General features: G+C 43.4%; 1 long non-coding RNA gene across 1 annotated transcript; it reads right to left on the minus strand.

The window, feature by feature from the left end:
- Nucleotides 1–2,094: 2,094 nt before the first annotated feature.
- LOC129049674 (uncharacterized) lies at nucleotides 2,095–4,849 on the minus strand. Its single transcript, XR_008512923.2, has 3 exons — nucleotides 4,238–4,849; nucleotides 3,562–3,694; nucleotides 2,095–3,475 (listed from the first exon to the last, which is right to left on the minus strand). It is a non-coding gene; the product is annotated as an uncharacterized LOC129049674 (long non-coding RNA).
- Between the last annotated feature and the right edge of the window lie 21,095 nt (nucleotides 4,850–25,944).

A 25,944-nucleotide genomic window follows, 5' to 3' on the forward strand; every position in this document is an offset into this window, starting at 1 on the left:
CATACAAAATCAATGTGAAAAATCACAAGTATTTCTATACACCAATAACAGACAAACAAAGAGCCAAATCGTGAGTGAACCCCCATTCAAAATTGCTACAAAGAAAATAAAATACCTAGGAATCCAACTTACAAGGGATGTGAAAGACCTCTTCAAGGAGAACTACAAACTACTGCTCAAGGAAATAAGAGAAGACACACAGAAATGGAAAAACATCCCATGCTCATGAATAGGAAGAATCAATATTGTGAAAATAGCCATACTGCCCAAAGTAATTTATAGATTCAATGCTATTCCCAACAAGCTACCATTGACTTTCTTCACAGAATTAGAAAAAACTACTTTAAATTTCATATGGAACCAAAAACAAGCCCATATAGCCAAGACAATCCTAAGCAAAAAGAACAAAGATCAGGCTATCAGACTTCAAACTATACAATCAAAGCAACATGGTACTGGCACCGAAACAAATATATAGACCAATGGAACAGAACAGAGGCCTCAGAAATAACACCACACATCTACAAGCACCTGATCTGTGACAAACCTGACAAAAACAAGGAATAGGAAAAGGATTCCCTATTTAATAAATGGTGCTGGGAAAACTGACTAGCCATATGCCAAAAACTGAAACTGGACCCCTTCCTTACACCTTATACAAAAATTAACTCAAAATGGATTAAAGACTTAAACTTAAGACCTAAAACCATAAAAGCCTTAGAAGAAAACCTAGGCAATACCATTCAGGACATAGGCATGGGCAAAGACTTCAAGACTAAAACATTAAAAGCAATTGCAACAAAAGCCAAAATTGACAAATGGGATCTAATTAAACTAAAGAGTTTCTGCACAGCAAAAGAAACTATCATCAGAGTGAACAGGCAACTTACAGAATGGGAGAAAACTTTTGCAATCTATCTATCTGACAAAGGGCTAATATCCAGAATCTACAAGGAACTTAAACAAATTTACAAGAAGAAAACAAACAACGCCATCAAAAAGTGGGCAAAGGATATGAACAGACACTTCTCAAAAGAAGACATTTATGCGGCCAATAAACATATGAAAAGAAGCTCGTCATCACTGGTCATCAGAGAAATACAAATCAAAACCACAATAAGATATCATCTCACGCCAGTTAGAATGGCAATCATTAAAAAGTCAGGAAACAACAGATGCTGGAGAGGATGTGGAGAAATAGGAACGCTTTTACACTGTTGGTGGGAGTGTAAATTAGTTCCACCATTGTGGAAACAGTATGGTGATTCCTCAAGGATCCAGAACCAGAAATACCATTTGACCCAGTAATCCCATTACTGGGTACATACCCAAATGATTATAAATCATTCTACTATAAAGACACATGCACATGCTTGTTTATTGCAGCACTATTTACAATAGCAAAGACTTGGAACCAACCCAAATGCCCATCAATGATAGACTGGATAAAGAAAATGTGGCACAGACACACCATGGAATACTATGCAGCCATAAAAAAGAATGAGTTCATATCTTTTACTGGGACATGGATGAAGCTGGAAACCATCATTCTCAGCAAACTAACACAGGAACAAAAAACCAAACACCGCATGTTTTCACTCATAAGTGGGAGTTGAACAATGAGAACACATGGACCCAGGGAGGGGAACATCACACACTGGGGCTTGTCAGGGGTTGAGGGGCAAGGAGAGGGACAGCATTAGAAGAAATACCTAATGCATTCAGGGCTTAAAACCTAGATGATGGGTTGATGGGTGCAGCACACCATCATGGCACATATATACCTATGTAACAAACCTGCACATTCTGCACATGTATCCCAGAACTTCAAGTATAATAAAAAAAAAGTTTTAAAAAATATTTGATTGTCAAAGGATTCTAACTCTGAATGTCGTTTATTACCCCAAAGAGTAGGACCATTTTCCTTCTCAGTGCTGTCATTTTCATCATCTTTTAAAGAGTTCATAGGGTTGTCCTTACAGTAATGAGTTTGTTGTAATGTTTTAGGGGAAATAATTAGCCCTTTTAGGACATTAGATTATCCCCTAGTGGTGACATTCCATCTCTGGGGAACATTTTATATCCTCCAGAAAAGGGATCTTATTAAGTCAAGTGTGTTAAAGACACGTTCAAAGTCACTGTCACAGGAGCTCATTATTTCTGAAGGAAATGTAAGCAGCAATTTCAGAGTTGAGTCTGCAATTATTAAAAAAAAAAAAAGTCCAAAGACCCTCAGTTCCTCTGACATAGCCACTCTATAATTCATTTTTGAATTCAAAATATGCACTATTTTGAATAGTGCATTTTTTTAGTACTTTTATAAAGTACTAAACCAAAAAATGTTAAAAACAAAGAAAGAAACAAGAGCAGAGCAGCAAGTCACTGTTTCTCCCACGCTCCATACTTCAGAATGCAAATGGGCTAAGTTCATGCTCATTCATTAATATCCATGACTGTTGACACAGTTTTTTCTTTCTCAGCATCATTCTATGAAGAATAAATGACTTAGTTACCACAAACCAGTGATGAGTTTTTCAAGTGGAAAAGACAAACACTTGGGCCCCATTTTACACAAATGACCGTAAAAACTGAAAACCATGAAAATGTTGAATCAACATCCCCAGTAACACCCGGGGAGCTCGGCAGAACTATTCAATGATGTAGATTTGCCCACACCCTGGATCAAATCATGACCCCAAAAGAAATACAGACAAAATTTAGATGGTTGTCTTCTGGCTGAACCCCAAGATTTCAGTGATAATCCATTCAAAAATATTTATGAGGCAAAAATCCATTTGGCAATCAAGAACTTAAGTCAACATATTCTTATTAATAACGCAAATTGTTGCATGTGGTGTTTCCACTTGTGCAATCTTCCTAAATTAGCTTAACTGGAAATGGAGAGCCTCAACTTTGGAAGACTCTTCTGGAAACAGGTACTGCTTCCTGGGCAGCTCTGCCGAAGAGAGGTCATAATCTCACAGCAGCTGACAGTCTAGCACCGACTTTGTCTGGCATTTCTGAGCCCCTGTAGTGCACCTCTCATCGAATGCTTTGGGAATTCTGAGGGAGCTGCTGCATCCTCATCTTTCACACGCAGGAGGGTCTCATATTCAGAGGTTAGGAGGTGGAGGGGGCATTTAAGCCCAGGTCTGTCTCACTTTGAAGCCTGCGCTCCTGACCACCTGTGTGGCTGTTTCTCCAGGAGGTTGTTTGTTAGACTGGGTGGAAGCAGGTCTCTTCCTCTGTGGGTCCTGAAGTCAATCCCTCCTCTTGCTGACCGCTCTTCAGACTTGTGACAGCAGCCAGCGTTCTGTGAATTCTCCTCTTCTCCAGGCTAAATGTTCCCAGGACTTCCAAGATTCCTCAGACACCAGAAAGAGCCAGTCCCTCCATCATCCTGGCTACCTGAACACACAGTGGTCGGGGGAGACAATGTGCGCCACAGTCATCGTCTTGACTCAAATGGAGTTTACTGAAAACAAATAAAAGGTTTACCTTTGATGTGCTTAGCTCCATACTTGCACAGCTTGTTTTGTGAACTTAAACCTAAGAACTTACATTTTGTCTTTAATAAATTGCATCCTGATAGACTGAGCACAATGTTCTAATTTATCTTAGTATTTTCTAAAATTCAATTTGGGTACTCAGTATATCTTCCACACTTTCGGCTCTGTTGTCTATGCAGCATTGCCTAGAGGAAAGAACATAGTTTAAGGTCATATTAACTTGGATTCAAATTCTGGATGTGACACGAGCTGTGCAGCCTTGGACAACCATGGTACCGAACCCTGAGACCTTCTTGTAATACATGGAGTGTTGTTTAGATGTAAGCTCTCTTGAAGAGCTAAATGAGAGGAAACCCACACCCCCTGGGGTTGGCTCCAGGAGTCTGAAGGAGGCGCTACAGTGGGATTGTAATTTAGGAAGCAAAACCTAAGCAACTTGAGAGTAACCTGTGCAGAGAGTGAATGTGTGGCTAGAAGAGATGGTTCAGTGCAGACCACAGAAAAAGAAGCCAGAAGCTATCTATTTTAGGGAGAGAAACACTGTATCCTAGACAACAGAACCTTCTGGAACAGGCCTCACTGTGGCCTGAATAAAATAGCCCTCACCCCAATAGGAGCTGTCATACTAGGCTCCTATTGACTTCAATAGGGATAGCACCACGTTCAAGAGGCCCAAGAAGAGACCCAGAGCCAGCAAATGAGACACAGCGTTTGTTGGGGGAACTTACATTCAGGGATGGTCCGGTGGCAGCAGGCTGGACAGGGGAACCATTACCTCTCGTAAAAGGCATGCAGTTTATGTAGCATTTTCACTTAGCACTCTCCCCCCAGCAACTTGCCACAGGATGCGCCAGGGGCTCAGATGTTCCTCATAGGTAAGAAATGGACCTCCTGGTTGGCCACTCCTGGACTGCTTAGCTGAGAACTCTGAACAGACATTCTTCTTAGACCATGGAGTCATTCTCAGGGTGTGCTTGAGTTCTCATTGTCAGGTGCATTTGCCATACAGGGGCCACCAATCAGCCAGGCGTCAGAACAGAGCAACACACTGATCTCTCAGGAGTGCTGATGGGAGTCGTGAGCAACTGATCACTGGAAAGGAGCGTCCCCCAGTGGACACAATAACTGGCACCCGGTACACACACTGCATCTCGTATGTTTAACTGCACACATATCCCTGACTCACACCACTCTGGAACAGGGACAGGGGTCTCCACACTCATCCCTGTGGGGCCTGCTGAGGGCACATTCTGCCTTCCTGTGTTGACATCCTGATCTCACCTTCGTCTCTTTTTTGACCTGCAACTCGCTGCCATTTTCTAATCTGTAACAAAGGAGCACAACACCCTCTGTGTAGCTTCATCACAATGAGTGAGTAAACAACGTGCCTACAGTGACTATCCTGGTGCCTGCAACATCCCAGGCTCTCATCCCTACTGCCCCACACGCCCACCTCCCACTGCCACCACTCTTGCCCAAACTGAACAGGAACGAGCTGAGGGCCTCAGAGGGCACCATTCCAGTCCCCTTCCTAATGACAACAGCCCTCTACCCATGGTCCTGTGAACACGGTCTTTTTAGGCAATCATTAACCCCCCTGTCTGCATTATTCCCTGGCCTGCGTGGTTCTCAAGGGCACCAGGTTGAAGTCCAGATGAAGAGCATCTACACATTTCTCTGATTTTTCTAGCGAGCCTATCAAAAGTAAAAACTGGTTTAGATTGGCATGACTTTTTTTTAAATTTAAAGTGTATTTGCAAAACATCTCATTAAAAATCCATTACAGAATCTTTCCAGGATGAACGTCAACTCATAGAGTATGTAGAGTATGGCTTAAAAAGTCCTTTTTCTCCCTCTTTGAAAATTAGATCCATGTTTTTCAAAATCTGGCCTTTTCAGCCCTTTCTTATTTTCTGTGACCTTTCTCCAAAAATTCATATTGGTTCAGTTATCTCAACTAGATATTCCAGCCTGTGACTCCTCAGGCTGAAATTTGTCAAAGTCAGGAGATTTTAACTGTTTTAGAGCAGCTATGAACTCTACTAGAATCTCCTTAAAACTCCTTTTTTAATGATAAAGGAAAAAAGATAAAGCCTCTAATATTCCATATTCCCACTAGATTTAACCACTATTAGCATCTTGGCATATTTGGCTTCTGGGTTTTGTTTTTGTTTTTTTTGTAAGAAAAATCACTACATTGCTTTTATAAAAATGATATATGTATAATAATATCAAGTAAAAAAAATGTAGTAAGTAGAAAGGTAACAGTTTTTAATCACGCCAATTCCACACTCAGAAATTGCTATTGTTACCATTAGTCTCAGACAGCTCCCTGTGCATAAAAATAGAAGGCACTTAGAAACACTTCCATAAAAATGTAATCGGCCAGGCTGGGTGGCTCACCCCTGTAATCCCAGCACTTTGGGAGGCCGAGGCAGGCAGATCACAAGGTCAGGAGTTCGAGACCAACCTGACCAACATGGTGAAACCCCATCTCTACTAGAAAAAAAAAAAAAAAATACAAAAATTAGCCGGGCCTGGTGGAGAGTGCCTGTAATCCCAGCTACTCAGGAGGCTGAGGCAGGAGAATCGACCCAGGAGGTGGAGGTTGCAGTGAGCGGAGATCTCGCCACTGCACTCCAGCCTGGGTGACAAAGCGAGATTCTGTCTCAAAAAACAAAAAAAAAAATGTAATCAGGCTAAAACATCATAATTAATATAGAGTAGCAAATGTATTTTTCCTTGAATTTAATAAAGTAAAATTAAACTGAAGGCATTTTTGAAACTCAAAAAAACTTCCTTTGCAGCAAGAGATGTGATTTCCTAAAAATCACCCTCGATTTAAACAAAGAAATCGTGACAAACATTCAGATAGGTTAGGGTCATTACTGTTGGTTTCTCAAAGTCTATTTGCACGTCTGACAGCATTTGTTGACCCTTGGCTTTTAAAGACAACATTAAGTCCTTTCATCTTTCTGCCTTGTCTCCTGCCTGAGGCTTCTTATTTTTGTTAGTCATACTCTTATTTTACTTAGTGCAGGTTTGTGACATTCATATTTATTGGTGAGCACAGTGTTCTGTATTAGCTCACGGCAGCCTTTAATCATAGTGCCTGCCACCTGACATGTCTGCAGATGACTGCCTTGGTGCCTTCCTTCCCACTCGCGTGACTGCTGTGGTGCCCCGGGCTGAGCTTCCTTAGAACTCCCCCGGCACTGCTCCATTGCTTTCCAGCACTGAGGGCTGCTGTAGGGACACTGGAGATCAGATTTATTTATTTATTTATTGCCCTTGTAGACGTTTTGGTTTTTCTGCCTGGTGTCTTGAGAATTTGTTTGAGAATTTGTTCTTTTGCTCTGTATCATTTTATTTATTTATTTTTGAGAGGGAGTCTCACTCTGTTGCCCAGGCTGGAGTACAATGGTGTGATCTTGGCTCACTGCAACCCCTGCATCCCAGGTTCAAGTGATTCTCCTGCCTCAGCCTCCCGAATAGCTGAGATTACAGGCATGAGCCACCATGACCAGCTACTTTTTGGGTAGAGATAGGGTTTCACCACACTGGCCAGGTTGGTCTCGAACTCCTGGTCTCAAGAGATCCACCTGCCTCGGCCTCCCAAAATGCTGGGATTACAGGCATCAGGCACCACGCCCAGCTGAGAATTTGTTCTTTATCCTTGAAATTCAATAGCTTAACTATTGCTTGAATCTTCTGATTCAAAATTTCCTAAAATATGGCATGTTCTTTTGATACAAAGATGCTGTTCTTCTTCCTTTTCAGGAAAATTCTCTTGTGCTGTATCTCTGAATGGCTCCTCGGTTCCATCTGTGAGTTCTCTGTCTCTATCCCTATGTGGATTGTCTTTGTTACCAGTATCAGTTATGTCATCATTCTAGTTTAATTTTCTTGTCTTTTTCACTGGCTTTCTCTAGGATCATGCCTGACCTCTCCACGTTGCGGGCAGTTCAGTTTCCATCAGTGTCTAGTTCTGTCTTTTGCTTTCCTGTTTGTTAATTAACAGTGAGGTTTTGATCCCCAGTTTGTTGCCTATGTCTGCAGTCTCTCTTTTTCTCACTATGTATATTGTTTTCACTTATGACTATTTTGTTGACTTCCTATTCTTATTAAGCGATTTTCTTCGGAGTGAAGCAATGGTAAGGAATTTACTTCTTCTCAAGTTATGTTTTCTCTTGGGTTAATTTCTGGTCTCTTCCTTCACTCTTCTCCCCTTCTTTTTTCTTGTTTGCCGAAATGAGTTTGCAGGGCTGATCTGTTGGTCCTTCCTGTCTAATTCACACCTGCACCCTGACACAGTGTGAGTGGCTTCCTAACTCTCCTCCAGGTGCTTTTAAGTCCTTCTTATCTAGATGGCCAGGCTTTTAGGTCTTTTGTGTTCTTTCCAGTTGAGGGAATGGGAAGTCAGGAAGCGCTCAGCTGATATACTGCATAGTTTTCTAAGAATCCCTGAGTCTCCTTTTTCTTCTGAGATTTTGTGAAATCTCTACTAATCACTTTACTGACATAAAATTTCATTTTTTCTTATTTATGTTTTTTCTATTCTTTTTAGTCTAAAAATGTTTCTCCTTAACAAAAATGACAGATTCAAGTTAGAGGATAATGGGTGTAACTTCATATTTGTTTTCTATTAGTATCTTGCTCCCAGCCACAAGCAGTAGACTTCTCTCTTTATTGTCCTTCGTATTGCCTGATGACTTGTATTTATAGCCATACTTTTAGATTTTGCCTATTTGATCTATTCTTACAACTTCACATCACTTTCATGTGTACACAACCCTTTAAAATCTCACTTCACCCGAGAGCATCTTGCGTAGTTCTGTTTAGTTCTTCAGATGCACTCTCCTTTTTATCCTCAGTAATAGAAATTGCAATTGCAGCAGGAACCATGTGTCTTGGTATTTTTACACCACTTTGTAATATCTCATCTTTTAGTATCTCAGGTAATGCATGCTGCCCTTCTAACATCTAGGGCAGAAGTGAAAGCAGGAACTTAAACAGATACTTGTACACCCATGTTCATAGATAGCAGCACTATTCACAACAGCCAAGAAGTGGAAGTGACCCAACTGTCCAACCAATGACTAGATGAACAAAATGTGGTATATATCTACAGTGGAGTAGTGTTCAGCTTTAAAAAGGAAGGAAATTATAACATAGGTGACAACACTGCTGCACCTTGAAGACATTATACTAAATAATGTCATTATACTGAATAAGCGAGTCACAAAAGAACAAGTATTGTAGGATTCCTCTGATACGAGGCTCCTAGAGCAGTCAAAAGAGAAAGGAAGTAGAATGCAGTCATAGATACATATGTATATGTGTTAAATGCAGTGGGTGCATGGAATGTAGTAGAAAGTGGTCACAGCGAAAGGAGAACAGTGGTTTCCAGAGGCTGGGAGGTAGGGGAGTGGAGAGTTATTGTTTAATGAGTAGAGCTTCAGTTTTGCAAGATGAAAAGGGTTCTGGAGATGGATGGTGACGACAGCTGAACAACAGTGTAAATGTATTTAATGCCAGTGAACTGTACACTTTAAAAATGATTAAAGTGGGCCTGGTGCAACAGCTCACACCTGTAATCCCAGCATTTTGGGAGGCCGAGGTGGGTGGATCACCTGAGGTCAAGACTAGCCTGGCCAATATTGTGAAACCCCGTCTCTACTAAAAAAAATACAAAACTTAGCCAGGCATGGTGGTGCACGCCTGTAATCCCAGCTACCAGGGAGGTTGAGGCAGGAGAATCACTGGAACCCAGGAGGCAGAGGCTGCAGTGAGCCGAGATCACGCCACTGCACTCCAGCCTGGGTGACAGAGCAAGACTCCGTCTCAAAAAAAATATAAAAAAATAAAAAAAAAGGAAAGAAGAAAACTTCAGCACAGTCCCGTGAGTGCTTAGGGTGAACACTCCCCGTGGGCAACTTGGGGGCAGCTGCTCTCTTCAGCTCGGGAACTTCCCCAGGCCCCGTGCTTCTCTGATCTGGGCTGGGGCATCTGCAACAAGCTCTGGCTGGTGCTGGTCGGTGGACCACACTTTGAGTAGCCAGAGTCTAGGCTCTGCATTCAGCTTCTTTGTTCACTGGATTTCCCTGGGGCCCATAGCTTGCCTTGTACCTGGACTCTCCCTCCTAGCCAGCCCTGCTCTGTGGCTGACTCAGTTGGACAGACTTTCCCGCTTTGATTTTATTTTCTCCCCCAAGATACTATCTGTTAATCACTTCCTTGAGCAACACGCTGCAGCCATGAGCAAGCAGTGGCCACCTCTGTCCTGCCCAGGGTCCCGCCCCTCCTCCCGCCTACACACTTGTCTGGGAGGGGCAGTGCCAGGGCAGGTGCTCACACAGGTACCATGGGATCATGCACAACAGGGGACTGGCCAGCCTGAAGGGCCTATGTCTGCTTCCTGGAGGAAGTGCTCTCCTGCCTAAGTGCCGCACTGGGTCAGTGCCCGCCTGGGGAAGAACAGAGACAGCCCCAGAAACAGTCAGAGGGACAGGAGGTGGCACGCACTGTGGAGTGCCTATAGCACTGTGTGCAGGCAGGATGCAAAGGGGACAGTGTGGGTGGGGACAGTGTTGGTGTAGAAATGGCGGGGAGGTCAGATTGCAGGCACAGAGGGCCTCAGCCATCTCGAGAGCCCAGACTTCCTCCCTGAGGTGATGGCACTTGGGGAAGTCGGTCATGAAAGGATTTTAAGAAAGATGTGAAAGGGGCAGGTTTCTATTTTCAGAAAACCATTCTGGGCCAGTGGAAGATGGGGTACACAGGACCACACCTGGGGGGAGGGAGATTGTAGGAGTCTGGGCTTGGTGTTGGAGGACAGTGGAGAGAATGGCCTGGGATGTATGAACATGGCAAGTCTCCCTTCCTGGACAGTGGGGTTTGCCTATGGTGGGCAGAAGGTGAGATCACCCTTTGAAAAATGCCGCTTCATAGCGTTTCCCCAGCTGTGGGCCTTCACTCATTGGAGGGTCAAATAATCAATGTATTAGGTTGCAACCAGCATTTCATTTACATGAAATAGAATCAGCCAGGAAATCTCAAAGTACACCACAAGCAATAAGGGTGAGTATTGCTTTTTGTTTCACATTCACATAAACATACGTTTAGAAGTTTGCAAGCTGCTGCATTCAGGGTCTTACTACTGCTGATGGAGCCGAGCATTGAGAAGACGCCCTATGGGCGGCTGTGGCCCGGGAGGTGGTGCATGCCCTGGGTCTTCTATACACACAGGAGAGGAGCGTCCAGGCAAGAATGGAGTCACTGCTTGGGGTGCAGACACTCAGAGGGTCAGGGAGATGGTGATGTTTGTGTGTGTGTATGTGTGTGTGTGTCAGGGCTGTGCTTTTTGGAGGAAAACAATGAAGGACACACACAGGAGACAGTGACCAACACAGTAGAGAAGTAAAGCAGTCAGAGCCAGAAGAGGCCGACCCTGTAAGAGCAGCAGAGACCTCTCACTGAAAACATCCTGTCCTAATTTCCGCACCCAGAAAACCTGCCAAAAGCCACTCAGATATTTCCAAGCTCCTGGGAGTTGCCTAGAGAGTGAGAGCAGCCCTGTGCACCCATGATCCCCACCCGGGCATCTGTGGAAGGCACAGGAGCCACCCACAACCCGCCTCAGCAGCGCAGCACCAGGAAACAGAGGGAACGCCTCATGCAGGGGAGGCTCTGCCCCACACCAGCACTTTCTGGCTGGGCACCCCCAGCAGGTTGCATCACTCCTCTGAGCCATGGGTTCTCATCTCTAATTGAGGTAATTATAAATGGGTTGTTGTGAAAGAGTGTTGCAAATATGGCAAAGCACAATAGCCTTGGAGTTGTTATTGTTATTATTAATCCTAATAACAGCCTTGCCAGGCAGGCAGGGCACGTAGTCATTCGCATTTTAAAACAAGGAGAGAGACTCAGCAATATTGGAGTGATTCATTTGGTATTACAAGCTGCCTGGGGAGTAGCAAACCAGAACCCCGGTCTTCCCACCCACAGCCTGGTGCTGTTTTCCCTGTAACACAACCAGGGGAAGCTGGCTGATAATTTAAATGTAACCAAAAGCTATGATGATTAGATCTTTTCTTCTATCCAAAACCTTGATATAAGACTTGGAGCAATGTGCTCAATTTCCTTCCGTGATGGTTTTCCCATTGAAACTATATAGCCACGTTCTACTATAGGTTCCTATAGCACAGTGCCCAGGAAGACCAAAGAGGAAACTGAAGATAATACACACACATTCTACTATAGGTTCCTATAGCACAGTGCCCAGGAAGACCAAAGAGGAAACTGAAGATAATACACACACATTCTACTATAGGTTCCTATAGCACAGTGCCCAGGAAGACCAAAGAGGAAACTGAAGATAATACACACACATTCTACTATAGGTTCCTATAGCACAGTGCCCAGGAAGACCAAAGAGGAAACTGAAGATAATACACACACATTCTACTATAGGTTCCTATAGCACAATGCCCAGGAAGACCAAAGAGGAAACTGAAGATAATACACACACATTCTACTATAGGTTCCTATAGCACAATGCCCAGGAAGACCAAAGAGGAAACTGAAGATAATACACAAACAAGTCTGCTCCTGGTGGATAGCATCACTCACTATTATTATTAACTTTGTAAACTTCTTTTTCAGAGATATTTCTAAGTCCTTGGACCAAGTGATGCCATAATTATATATATATATATTTATAATAATATAATTTATATATACAAATTATTTTATTATAATATTTATAACATAATTTGTATATATAAATTATATTTATAATATTTATAATAATATAATTTGTATATATAAATTATGTTTATATTATATATTATAAAATAATATATTCTTATATTTATATATATTATACTTATATATATATTTATTTATACTTGAATTTTGCTCCAGCTCCTACAGAGTGAAAAAAGCCCATGTTTTATGAAATTCCTTTCCAGCTGAGTGAAGTAGGGGCAGTCACTTACTTGAGCATAATGCTGGGTACACAGCAGGTGCTCATAATATTTATTGAGTAAATAAATAAAATGAGGAATTTAGTACAGCTGGGTCTTGTTAGCTTTATATTTGTTTATTTATGAGACAGGGACTTGCTTTGTCACGCAGGCTGGAGTGCAGTGCCATGATCAGAGCTCACTGCAGCCTTGACCTCCTGGGCTCAAGCGATCCTCCCGCCTCAGCTTCCCAAGTAGCTAGGACTACGGGTGCATGCTGCCACGCCTGGCTGATTCTTTTAAAATTCCTTTTGTAGAGATGGAATCTTGCTATATTAGGATATGGATATGAAGCTGGAAGTCATAAGGTCTAGATTCTATCAGTGGCCTCCTACTAGTTGGTACGATCCCTGTTTCTTCATTGAAACTCTGTGGGATTCTGGAGGTTTGCCTATAAATGAAAGGGTTGGACCAGGTCAGGGACAGCCAGTAGGGTTCCACTCAAATGCCAGCTGCAGTCAGTTGGCATGGCTGGTGGAGGAGCACTCTGGGCTGTGGTCAGCCTCCAAGGATGAGACCCGGAGGGAATAACGCTGTCCACCTGAGAACTGGCCCCGGGGGTGGAAGGTTACACTCTAGACACTTGCATTGCTGGACTGAGTCATCTCTAAACCCTTTTCATTTTATGAACCTATAACCAAGAAGAGTTCTTGGATCAGGCAAAACTTAATTTTAGAATGAACTTGGGTAGCTCTGTGCAATTTCTGTGTTTTATGTCAGAAAGCTTTTTTCCTGTGATCCTGGGACACAAGAAATAAGAAATTAAAGAACTATATGTTGGGTGTAACCAACATTAGTTTATGGGTTGAGAAATAAATCTCTCTGGAAGTTCTCCTAGCATCTCTAGGAAGATTACTTAGTGCAATATTATTTCTCCCATTTTGTAGAGAGAGGATTTGAGTCATAACCGGTAGAATTATCTGCCTTAGGTCATTTGTAGGGCTAGACATATAATTTAGGTTACTTAACTCGCTTGTGTTTTCTTTCCCAGCAAAAGGAGCCATGGCTCATCCAGTGTGTTTCTGAGGTCAGCCTTCACGCCTCGCCCTGTCCGTCCTCCTCACTCTCCCTGTGGGCCTCCATCCTGGCCGTGGTCATAGATGTGCTGTCACTGGCAAACATTCACGGTAACCTGGCCCCCAAGAAGGGCTTAGTTTAGTCCATGTCACCACCCCATGACTCTCACCCCATCGAAACTCGTTTCCATTTAGAAGCATTAGCTGATCTAACCCAGCAACCTCCTAACTCCATCTTCCTTCATGCAGCCATCCTCGTGAAACAGGCAACTTGTGAGCAAACGTCTATTAAATGGGCTAAGTTCCATTTCCCCGGCCACTGTACAAGTCAAACTGATGCTGTGGTCCCTGGGGAGTGATTTGTCACCCAGAACAGTCACCCTCTAAAATGTGCAAATGCTGGTCAGGTGCAGTGGCTCACGCTTGTAATCCTAGCATTCTGGGAGGCCAAGGCGGGTGGATTGCATGAGGCCAGGAGTTTGAGACCAGTGGGGACAACGTGGTGCAACCCCATCTCTACTAAAAATACAAAAATTAGCTGGGCATGGTGGCGCACAGCTGTATTCCCAGCCACTGTGAGAGGTGAAGCCAGCTGAACTTCCTGGGTCCAGCTGGGACTTGGAGAACTTTTCTGTCTTACAAGAGGATTGTAAAACACACCAGTAAGCGCTCTGTAGCTAGCAACAGGTTTGTAAAATGCACCAATAAGCACTCTGTAAAAATGCACCAATCAGTGCTCTGTAGCTAGCAAGAGGTTTGTAAAATGCACCAATCAGCACTCTTTTAAATGGACCAATCAGTGGGACTCTAAAAGTAACCACTCGTGGGGGATTGGAAAAAGGGCATTCTGATAGGACAGAAACAGGACATGGGCGGGGACAAATAAGGGAATAAAAGCTGGCCACCCCAGCCCGCAGCGACAACCCACTCAGGTCCCCTTCCACGCTCTGCGGTGTTTGTTCTTTTGCTCTTTACAATAAATCTTGTTCTGGCTGGCTCTTTGGTTCCGTGCCATCTTTAAGAGCTGTAACACTCACCGGGAAGGTCCATGGCTCCAATTTTGAAGTCAGCGAGGCCAGAAACCCTCCATGAACCCACCGGCGGGAACCAACTCCGGACACAACTGGAGAGGCTGAGGCACGAGAATCACTTGAACCCAGGAGGCAGAGGTTGCAGTGAGCTGAGATGGTGCCACTGCACTCCAGCCTGGGTAACACAGCGATACACTCTCTCCAAAAAAAAAAAAAAAAAAAAAAAAGGCGGGGGCAAAGGCCGGAAGATAACATCCCTAGAAGCTGCAATGCCACACAGAGGGAAAGATGCAGGCCTGGAGTTGGATCTGGACTTCAGTCGTGTTTTTGCTGTTAATTGGCTGTATGACCTGGTTTCCTTATGAGTAAAATCAGTACAGTAAGGATGGTTGCAAGGAATAAAGGACAGAAGGTTCAGAAAGTGCTTGTTATAATGCCTGTGCTATTACAGGGAGCCAAGAAGTATTTGTTTTTTTCCCCATTAAAAAAAAATGCCACAAAATAAAAACGTCACAATGTCATAAATCAAAACTTCCCAAGGTTAAAAATACTGAAGCACTCATGTTTTATGTGTGTGTGTGTGTCTAAGTTGTTTAGCATCACACAGAGGCCTCCAGAGTCCTTCAGAGCTGGTCAAGAAACTGGGTGACAGGGCCCAAAGGGAACTGTTACTGAGGAAAAGCCTTTTTAATAAACCACCCTAAATCCAAATCAGTATGTTAAACAAGAGGTAAACAGTGTTAAGCCAGGAGTGGTGCTAGAAATTCTTTTAATTGTTTAAACGCTCCACTTAGATGTAATTAATAGAAAGCAGGAAATGTTGCAACCTGAACAGGGAGACAGGATCCTGCTCTTGCCTGGGACGGACACCTGAGCCCAGTGCAGAGAAAAGTTCTAAAGAGTCCGGTGGCCCTTCTGCTGCGCTCCTACCTGTCCCGGGGCAGGGATGAGGGCCAGCTGTCCTAAGAGGTGGTCCAGGTGGCCTGAGCAGTGTGACCCCTGGGATGAGGGGGTGAATATGGCAACCCCGGGCCCCTGTCTGAGGACTGGCAATAGGAAGCCCAGAGCTCCTGGCTGAGGCCAAACCCCTGTGAGGGTGGATGGAAAGAATCCCAGCCAGGAGGAGAGTAGTCCAGGCCAGGCTGCACTCCTGACTCATGGTCACCTTATCGCTCTGCTGTTTCCTCCTCTGTAACAGGAAGGCTTGGATTAGGTGGACTTTAAGAATGCTCTGCATGAAGATTTTGTGAGGTTTCCATAGCCCCCAACCTTCCCAGTGACCAAGTTTTGTAGAGAGAATCAGGGGGTCCTCTGTGTCCCTGCCAGTGGCCTCTGCCCTCATTTTTGCGGAGGAGTCCGGATCTGTTCTACTTTAACCGTCATCTGACAGGGCAGCAGCAGATTCATCTCATCAGTTAGAACAAGCCCTATCCTGAACTCTGTCTCTTGTGAGCACGGTGGGGGCAGGCAGGGTGGTCACAAAAGTAATTTTGGTGCGAAAGGAATTGCAGTTTTTGCCATCAAAAGTAATGGCAAAAGCCTCAATTAAGTAAGTGCATCAACCTAATACCTCTTTTGAAGATGAAAAACTGAGGCTTGGAGTTTTTCCGATTATACAAGCTTTGCATTTAATGAGTTCTCAATAACAGTTGACCTTCTAACTGAAAGAAATGGAACTCTGTAGGTGAACAGACAAAAATCACGTCTTCATCGAAAAGTATTGGAGAAGCTGAAGAAAGGCTGCCATGAATGCTGTAAGCAGCTGCAGTCACAACTTGATGCTGAAAATTAGTTTGGCATGCTCTGGAGAGCAATTTGATATGTGTATCAAGAGCCTTAAGCCTTTGACTTGGTAATTCCACTTTCTGAATCTACCAAAGGAAATAATGGAACTTCTGACAGATTTCATAGAAAGCTCATTGCAATAGCATTGTTTTCTAGGGTACATCAGCGGATCCCATCAGAAGGACCCTGTGCCCTGAATCTTGAGAGGTCTGAGAGGACCAAGCGCCCCAGTGCCCTGGTCTTTGCCTACAACCCCAGGGAGAAGGGGACTCACAGTGACACCAGACAGGTCCTGAACCCTGGGGGAGGGAGCTCTAGGGCCTCAGTGACCTTCCTGCCTCTACTGCCCTCAGCAATAGACAACTATCAGGACAGAGAATGTTTTAACTGATCAGATGAATCTGCCGCTGCCTTGTCAGATGGGGGCTAAAATAGAAATAAGTGTGATAAGAAAAGGAAAGTTCTATTTCTCTCTTTCCTAAGCTGTAGACTGCAATTCACATTGCTACGCTTGAGATATGATGTTGCATGGAAAAAGAAAAGCCTGAGAACTTAACATGATATGAGTTCAATGTGTAAACAACATACACATACATACTTAGGACAAAGACTGGAAGAAAATTCATTTTTTCATTCAACATGTATTTGTTCCACATGTACCAGAATGTTGCCTGCAGTTATCACTGGTGGCAGGATTATGTGAAACTTATTATCTTTTCTTATCTTTATCTTTTTAATATTTTCTAACCTGAAGACATATTACTCATGTAATTACAAAAAATTCAAATCATTTAAACATTTTAGTAATGTTAGTTTTTTCTTAGCTATCTGTGGTTGATTTCTTAAACCCATATAAAATTTGTTTTATGAGAGTTTTTCATGTAGAAAACTTACATAAAGCAAGACCAAATGCCAGAGGTTTCAAACTTCTAAACATATTTGTGGGGCTAATGGATGCCAAAAGTAATAATTACATTATTTCAGATACACTGTTATTCCTTTGTTGACGTGGGTCATTACAGCCTGAAAGTTGTTGTCCCTCCAAAATTCATATGTTGGTATGTAAACCCCAAAGTTATGGTATTAAGAGGTGAAGCTTTTGGAAGGTAATTAGGTCATAAGGGCTCTGCCCCCATAGATGAGTTTAACTCCCTTTAAAAAGGGCTTGAGGGAGTGAGTTTACTCTTCCATTTCTTCTGCCATGCGAGGACACAGTGAGAAGGCACCTGCATATTGGAAGGAGAGAGCAGCCCTCACTAAACACCAATCTGCGAGCACCTTGATGTTAGACTTCCCAGCCTCCAGAACTGTGGGAAATAAATTTCTATTACTTATAAATTACCCAGTCTAAGGTATTCTTGTTGTAGCAGCCCAAACAGACTAAGACGTGGATCGGTAATGACTGATTTATTCTAGCAGCAATGCTTCAGCTGAAAAAGAAACGTATTTCAGAGTCAGTCACTTGAGTTTGAATCACAGTGTTTTCATTTACAACCATGAGATCTGTCACCTCATCTCATTTTTATCAATCAGGCTTAGTTTGCTCACTGGTCACGTAAGAAAAAAATAACAATGTAAATTACTGTGCAAATTCTTAGCTATTTTCTCTACATCTTCTATTCAAAATTTCCACTAAGATTATATTATACATACACTTCTATAATATATCCATAACATCCAGGAACACTTTAGTCAAAAGGTTGTAAATATTTACATTATTATTATTTGTGCTTATTGAGTGAGCAAAAGTTTCACTAGGATTCTAGCATAGACCTAGCAGGGCTTCAGGGATGGCCAAGAAAACGAAGGAGAAGTGGGACGTCAACTTCTCAGCTCAGACATGCATCACTTGTGACCTGCCATAAAGGGCAGCTATCTAAGAGCTGTATGCCTCCGAGGCCCAAACGATACCATGAAGAGGTTCAAATGTCATTTATTCCTTCAGCGAGAATTTAGTGCATCCTCTGTGGATGGCATATGGAATGATGGGGACAGGGAGTTGAACACTAGCTGGTCTCTGCTGTCACCCAGCTTCAGGATCAGTGGGAGAACTAGTAGGGAGCCAGGTGACTCCCTGCGTGTTCTGCCACCGACGGTGAGAACGCAGCAGAGGCGCCTGCCCAGGCTGTTTTCCAAATGATTAGTCAGCTATTTTACCACCATGTATTTGGTGTTTTAAATGCGGTTATAATAACTGAATTATGATACGTACCTTAATTTGTTTCCTGAATTTCTTATTCTGATCTGTCGTGCGTCATCCGTTTCATTATGGCAGCTGTATATCATAAAATAGTATTCTTCATTAAAATATTGGCTTGAATATTCTTATATTTACTAGTACAATTACAATTTAAATCTAGAATCACATTACAAAATCATTCATCCCATTGCACTTTTTATTGGAACCACATTTAAAAAGTATAGGTTAACTGGGAAGGTTTCTATCTTTGCAAAATCAAGCTTTTTCACCTAGGAAGGCAGAATATTTCCACTTGTTCAAGTCTTTTTAAGGTTGATCAAGGTAGACATGACTTTTTATAATCTAGTGGGAAGACTGACTGTACAAACTAATTTTAATAAAGTGCGATGTGCTGATAGGGAAAGTGTTAAAATATCCATTGGACTTTGCAGATCACCAAATCATTTGTATAATCACAAGCGTATCACTAAACACACTCATGCTCATACACACTCACATGATCACATACTCATGCTCACACATGCACACATTCACATGCTCACACTCATGCTCACACATACAGGCACACACTCATGTTCACACACTCACATGCTCACACATGCACATACATGCTCACGCACTCAAGCTCACACACACACATATATACACACACATGCTCATTCATGCAAACACACGGTCACTCACATGCTCACACATACATGCTCACACACTGATGTACACACATGCTCACTAATGTTCACACATGTGCTCACACACGCTCACATACTCAATGCTCACATGCACACACACTCATGCTCACACACATTTGCAAACACAGTCATGCTCACACACGGTCACACACTCATGCTCACACATGCTCACATATTCATATTTATGCTCATGCACACTTTCTCACACATACTCATACATCCGTGCTCTCACACACATGCTAAACACATGCACACACATGCACACACATTCATGCTCATACACATGCACATACACTCATGATCATACATGTGCACACATGCTCACACTCTCGTGTCACACACACGTTTACACACATGATCACATTCTTACAGGCTCATGCTCACACACTAATAGTCACACATGCTCACACACATGTTCACACACAAATGCTCTCACACACTTGCTCACATACTTGCTTACACACATTCATGCTCACACACATTCATGCTCACACACACACCACACCATTGCATGCTTCAGCCATTGCCCGTGCTATTTCCTCCCTTGGAAAGCCCTCTACTGTAAGCCCCTCACCTCCCAACCCTCCCTGGCCCCCATGTTGTCTATGTGATTTCTTGCCATTTAAAAATCTACCCAGGTGTCAGCACTTGGGCAGTTCCCTCACACCTCTCCCCCAGTTCATCCTCCCTTGCTTGGTGCTATTTCTGCCCTTGTCCATATCCCCACCACAGCATGCACTTTGGATTCCAAGCACTCTCCTAGAGTGTGACCCCGAGGCCCTCTGTGGGCTCTTGGAGCAGGGCAGAGCTGGGTGTGCCGGGGCGCGGCACGGGCCTGATGCCCTGAGGTTGTTTGTTGTGCTGGGCTGGAGGCATTCGAGCAAACGTCCAAGGAGGCTGCTAGACTCAGTTCTTTCTTTCTGTTTTCCCTCCACCTCCTCTGCTGGTGGAAGCTCCATGTCTCCCAGGCTCGTGAGCTGGCAAACACCCCACTTGCGTGGTTCAGTGTTGTCTTTGGCGGCAGGCGTACGTGGAAGGCCAGTTACAGAGGGTCTCTAGGGCTGATGCATTTCACAACACACTGGACTCTGACACTCCACGCTCTGCTTTTCTTCCAGAACCACTCCCTTTGCAAAACTCTGTTTCAAACAAAAAGAGCACAAAGAGGCTGACCCTGCCTTCCTCCAGCCAAGCTCCCCTCTCCACAGGTGCACAGCAAGAGCCCTTTGTCTGTGATGGGACAGGCCTGGGCTCCAGTGAGCAAGACAGGCACTGTGGGCCCATCCAAATATTAACTGTGGACACTTTCCTACTTTGAAAACATGAGACTCTGTACTCAGAGCCCTGCCCTCCAGAGAACACAATTACTTCTGTTTTTCTTTTCCTAGTGGAAGGAGGCTTGACACTGGTGGTGGCCTTACCTTTACAATGCTCAGGGTTTGGGAAAGTCAGGGCCTAGGGCTGCTGATCTCCAGGCACTGTCTGCTTTCCATCTATCCTCTTTGTCTGGTCCCTGAATAGCAGGAGGGAGACAAGAGAAATGGGAGCATAAGTGCCCTTGGGGTCCACGGGGGATCCCTGAAGGCCTAGAACACCAGGGGTCTGGGCTGCACCCATGATGCATCATGCCTTTGGGGGAAGATTGGCCTACACTCATGTCAGATAGTAAGTTTTACTTCCTGCAGCTGGTGTTAGGTTGGTTCCAAGATGCAGCTGTAACCTGTGACTAAGATCAATATTTTTCATGCCACTATCTGATCATACAATGGTCAATTTATCGATTTAGAAAATTGTTGCCCAATGAGGCAACACTGAGTCATGACTTAAAAAAAAAAAATGGATCTAACCGAAGCTAGATTGTGGCTTATCACCTTTGATTGTCAGTTTCTTGGGCCAAATTTTATGCCGAATTGACCACCGTGTCAAGAGAGGCCAGGTTCCAACTCAGCTCCGTGTGTAGTGTTCATGGAATCTCAATGCTCATCAGGCGCTGCTGGGGCTGGGCCTCAGGGAGGGGCAGGCTCCTGTCAGCACAAGTCACCAGCACAGGTTTTAACCAGCCAGTCTGGGTTGCTTTTACCACTGGAGCAGTGGGGCGAGAAACTCTATTTTACAGTGTTTCTAAAACCTCTGTGAGCTAAAAGTAGAAGCAACCCAAATGCCCCTCATCTGATGAATAAACAAACACAGTGTGGCATCCTCGTACAATGGAGTATTATTTAGCCATAGAAAGGGATCACATAGTCATGCTCGATACAGTATGGATGAGGCTTGGAAACATGATGATAAGTGAAAAGAAGCCAATCACAAAAGGACAAATAATGTATGATTCCATTTATAAGAAATGTGTAGAATAGGCACAGCCCCTGAGACAGAAAGTAGGTTGGTGGGGGATGGGGAAAAGGGGAGAATGGGAAGTGGCTGCTCGCAGTTATGAAGTTTCTTTGTGGAGTGAGAAAAATGCTTTAAAATTGGTTGTGGTTATGGTTGCACAATTCCGCAAATATCCTAAGAACCACTACACTGCAGACTTTGAAGAGGTGAATTGTCTGGTATGTGAATCATATCTCAGTGAAGTGTTTCTTTAAAAAACCCACATAGGTTTTATTGTATATACAGACCCATTTAAAACAATTAATGTAATCCCATTTAATGTAATCAAGGGATGCCTTTTTAAATGAACGCTTTTATGTTTAGTTTGTGGGAAAGTAAATTTCTTCCCATTACATCTTAGATTCACCCACTTGGTCAGAAGTGGGGTGGTAGACATGGTTAAGGGTGTGAGATCCCAGGACTTTAAACCACAGTAACTGTTTCCTCAGAGGGCCAAAGTGGGCAAGAGAGAACAGCCACGGCCTCACCCCCAGCACAGGGACCGGCCTTGGTTCTCATGTCACAGGCAGGAGACTTTCTGGGTAGTAACAGGCCCTCGAGTTCCCACAGCCAGGATTCCTCAGAAAAGCCAGTGGACCACACACAGCAATGCTTCTCCAACACCTGGCAATGTGGAGGAAGCACAGAGAACTTGAAGTTCTTGCTGAGAGTCACTACAGACCACTGTCATTGCCCACTTGACACGTTCCCATGCCAGCCCTGCTCTTTCCTCACACTCCGAGACCTCCGCCCATCCTTACTCTCTGCTGTTGACCTGAACCCACATCTGTTGACTGGAATCCCTGTTTCGCCACCTCCTGTCTGTCCACCGTGCTGCGTTTCTCCTGCTCTCCATCCTCCTGTACGGTGGGTGGGTGGCATATCCTGGCTCCTGTCAGAGAGCCCCTCTCGCCACCTCTTTAAGGACCTGCACCTGCAGGAAGCCCACCCCCCTCCCTCTCCTGCACTGTAAGACTCTGTGTGCTTGGGACGATTGGGAATAATGTATAATGTGCTCCAGTGCATGGCACCTGCTATGTCTTTAAACTCCCCATTGATCCCAATCTTTTACCTCCCTTACTGTATTTCTGTCCCCCACCTTGAGAGATAGTCCCAAAAGAACTGCTTGTAATCACTGCCTCCACTTCTTCCTCTCCTGTTCCTGCCACATCCCATCATTACTTCTCCATCCTCATTTTATGTGACGTCTTGGCACAGTTAGCAGTTGGCACAATCAGCCACTGTCTCCTTCTTGACCCACTCCTTTCTCTTTGTTTCTGCGACACCATACCCTCCCGGTTTTCTTTTCCCCCTACTTACCGCTGCTCCCTGGCCTCTTTACTCCCTCTCCACCCCGAGCCTGGCCTCTAAACGCTGGCATACCCAGGCTGGTCCTGGGCCTTCCCTAAGGCTTCGCAGTTTACACTATCACTGCTCACCTGGTTTCTGGTAATCAGGGCCTTCAGTTTTCATATCTGTATGAGGACAGGCTAGGAGGTAGTGGCCCAAATAAGATGGAATGGTGAACGTTTTTGTGGGCAAACCTGAGAATGTTCGAAGAATGGCGTCCTCTGTGAAAAGCAGGGCTAGAAAAATACACAAAGGAAGATGACAAAGCTTTCTTGGCCTGAGAGTCTAGAAGACTTCAAAATAAGTGTATTTTAAATGATTAAGGTATAATGAAAGGAAATAAAACTGAAACAAATTATTAAATCTCTACCTCTAATAAAAAGAATAGATTTGAAAAATACTCAACTAGAACTTCTAGAAATTAAAACCATAATCATTAAGATGAAAAACTCTTTAATGAATTTAAACAATGGATTAGTACAGTTGAAGAGCCAATTTTGAACTGGAAGATAAATAAAAGGAAATTGCTTCAAAATTAGCACTGAGAGATAAAAAGATGAAAAAATAGGAAAGAGGGGTTAAGAAACATGGAGGGTAGAATAAGAAGGTCCCATATATGTTGAGAAGGAGAAAACAGAAAAGAAGAATATTTAAAGAACAAGTAAACGAGAATTTTCTAAAAGTGAGGAAAGATGTAAATTCTCAGATTCCAAGGTCACAAGTCTGAAGTAGGATAAAAATAAATAAATCCACACTGGACACATCACAGTGAAACTGCAGAACACCAAAGAGACACACATGATTATAAAAGCAGCCACAGGGCCAGGCACAGTGCCTCACCCCTGTAATCCCAGCACGTTGGGAGGCTGAGGTGGGTAGATCATGAGGTCAAGACCAGGCTGGCCAACATGATGAAACCCCATCTGTATTAAAAATACAAAAATTAGCCAGACATGGTGGTGTGCACCTGTAATCCCAGCTACTCGGGAGGCTGAAGCAGGAGAATCACTTGAAACCGGAAAGTGGAGGTAGCACTGAGCTGAGATCGCACCACTGCACTCCAGCCTGGGCAACAAGAGCTAAACTCCAACTCAAAAAAAACAAAAAAAAAGCAGCCACAGGAAAAATGTGCACAATCTACAAAGAAATTAGTTATACTGACTTCTTAAAAAGCAACAAGAGAAGCCAGAAGACTATAGAAAAATAGCTTCAATGAACTGAGAGAAAATAATTGTCAACCTGGTATTGCACATTCAGTTTAAATATCATCCAGGAGTAAGGACTTCTATATCTGGGTTCCTACTTCACAGCACCCTACTATTTGAAAGAATAATAGGGATCCCAGACTTAACATGGTCAAAATAAGAAGTCTTATTTTTTTCCTCCAAATATGATCCTTAATTTACTTCTACCTCAGTCTTCCTCATCTCAGTAAATACTTTCACCATCCACTAAGTTGCTCAAGCCAAAAATGAGTCATCTTTGGTTCTTCTCATTTTTTCATTATTTCCCCACATCTAGCTCATCAGCAAGTCCTATGATTTTATCTACAAAATGCCTTGTGAACCTGTCTGTTTCTCTCCATCCCCATTGCTACCATCCAAGTCCAAGCCCTCCATAGTTTCTCTACCTGACCTTTCCTGCAGATATCATCTCTCTTATACCTCTATAAACTATTCCCTACACAGAAGATAGAGGATCTTTTAAATTGTAAAATATTCTGTATTATTAACATTACATACATTATATTTTATAGTTTGCAAAGCATAATAATAGAATAACACTTGTGAACTCACCCCACAACTGAAGAATTAGCAGAATGTTCCTGAAAAAATTAAATCTGAGTGTGTTACTCCCCTGCTTACAACCTCTAATGGCTTATGTTACCCTTGAAACACAATCCTAACTCCTCACTTCACCAGACTCCTTCTCTCCCTGCCTCTCTATGTTCTCATCATATCAACTTTTCTATTTCTAGAATATGCCCAGGGCCTTTGCACTTGCTGATGCCTTTGCCCTAGACCTTCGGCAGGATGGCTCTTTGTGTCATTCAGGTCTCACATCAAATATCACCTTCCCAATGAGGCCTGCCCTGACCATCTTTCCACATGATTCATGTTTCATTTTCTTCACAGTACGTATTACCATCCAAAGGCATCAAAATCATTTTGTGGTTTGTTTCCTGTCTCCCTCTTATAAGCTCCATGAGAACAGACACCTTGTCTGTCTTGTTATTCCCAGATTTACCCTTAATGCCTAAAACAAAGTCGGTTCTCAATAAACAGTTGTTGAGTAAATAGGCAAGCCAGCACAGCTGAACTAAGTTGTAAATAGTGAATTGTGGTCAACACTCCCTTGTTATTAGACTCTTCTTTGAGCTCTTTGTTGTAGAGCTCATGTTATTCTTCTATGAAAATTTCATCACAGTGATTGCTCCCAGAATCTTTAGAAACCTTACAGCCGGCATATTATTCCAGCGTCCCGAAATCTACCTTGGTTTGGAGCATTGGAGAAAACTTCAGATTTGCAACCAGAACCTCATCTCACTCTGGAGAGAGCTAAGCCTGTGAGCTGTATCCTCCTTAAAAAGTGACTGCTGGGGACGTGACCCAGCACTGTTTTTCCCTGATTCCTCTAATGAATTTAGCCAGATTATAAGGTTCTAGATCATTTTGTGTGTTTTCCCATGGGTTCCTGATAAAGCACACATGACCTTTCTACTTACATGCTTGCTTAAACTATAGGTAATTTTAGATCATGAGAAAATCTCATGTTGCCCAACCACTTCTAAGAATCCTATGCAATGGCCTGGGGTTCCATGCCTCTTCCATAAATTCATTTCTGTATTGAGCACCTACCACATGCAAACACTGGGGCTATATACTGGGAATAATACTCCAGTGGTTCTCAGACATCAACCTACATGCCAGCTACCTGTGGTGTTGATTAAACATGCAGACTTCTG

The sequence above is a fragment of the Pongo abelii genome, chromosome 14 (assembly GCF_028885655.2).
Source record: "Pongo abelii isolate AG06213 chromosome 14, NHGRI_mPonAbe1-v2.0_pri, whole genome shotgun sequence".
Classification (NCBI taxonomy): Eukaryota; Metazoa; Chordata; class Mammalia; order Primates; family Hominidae; genus Pongo; species Pongo abelii.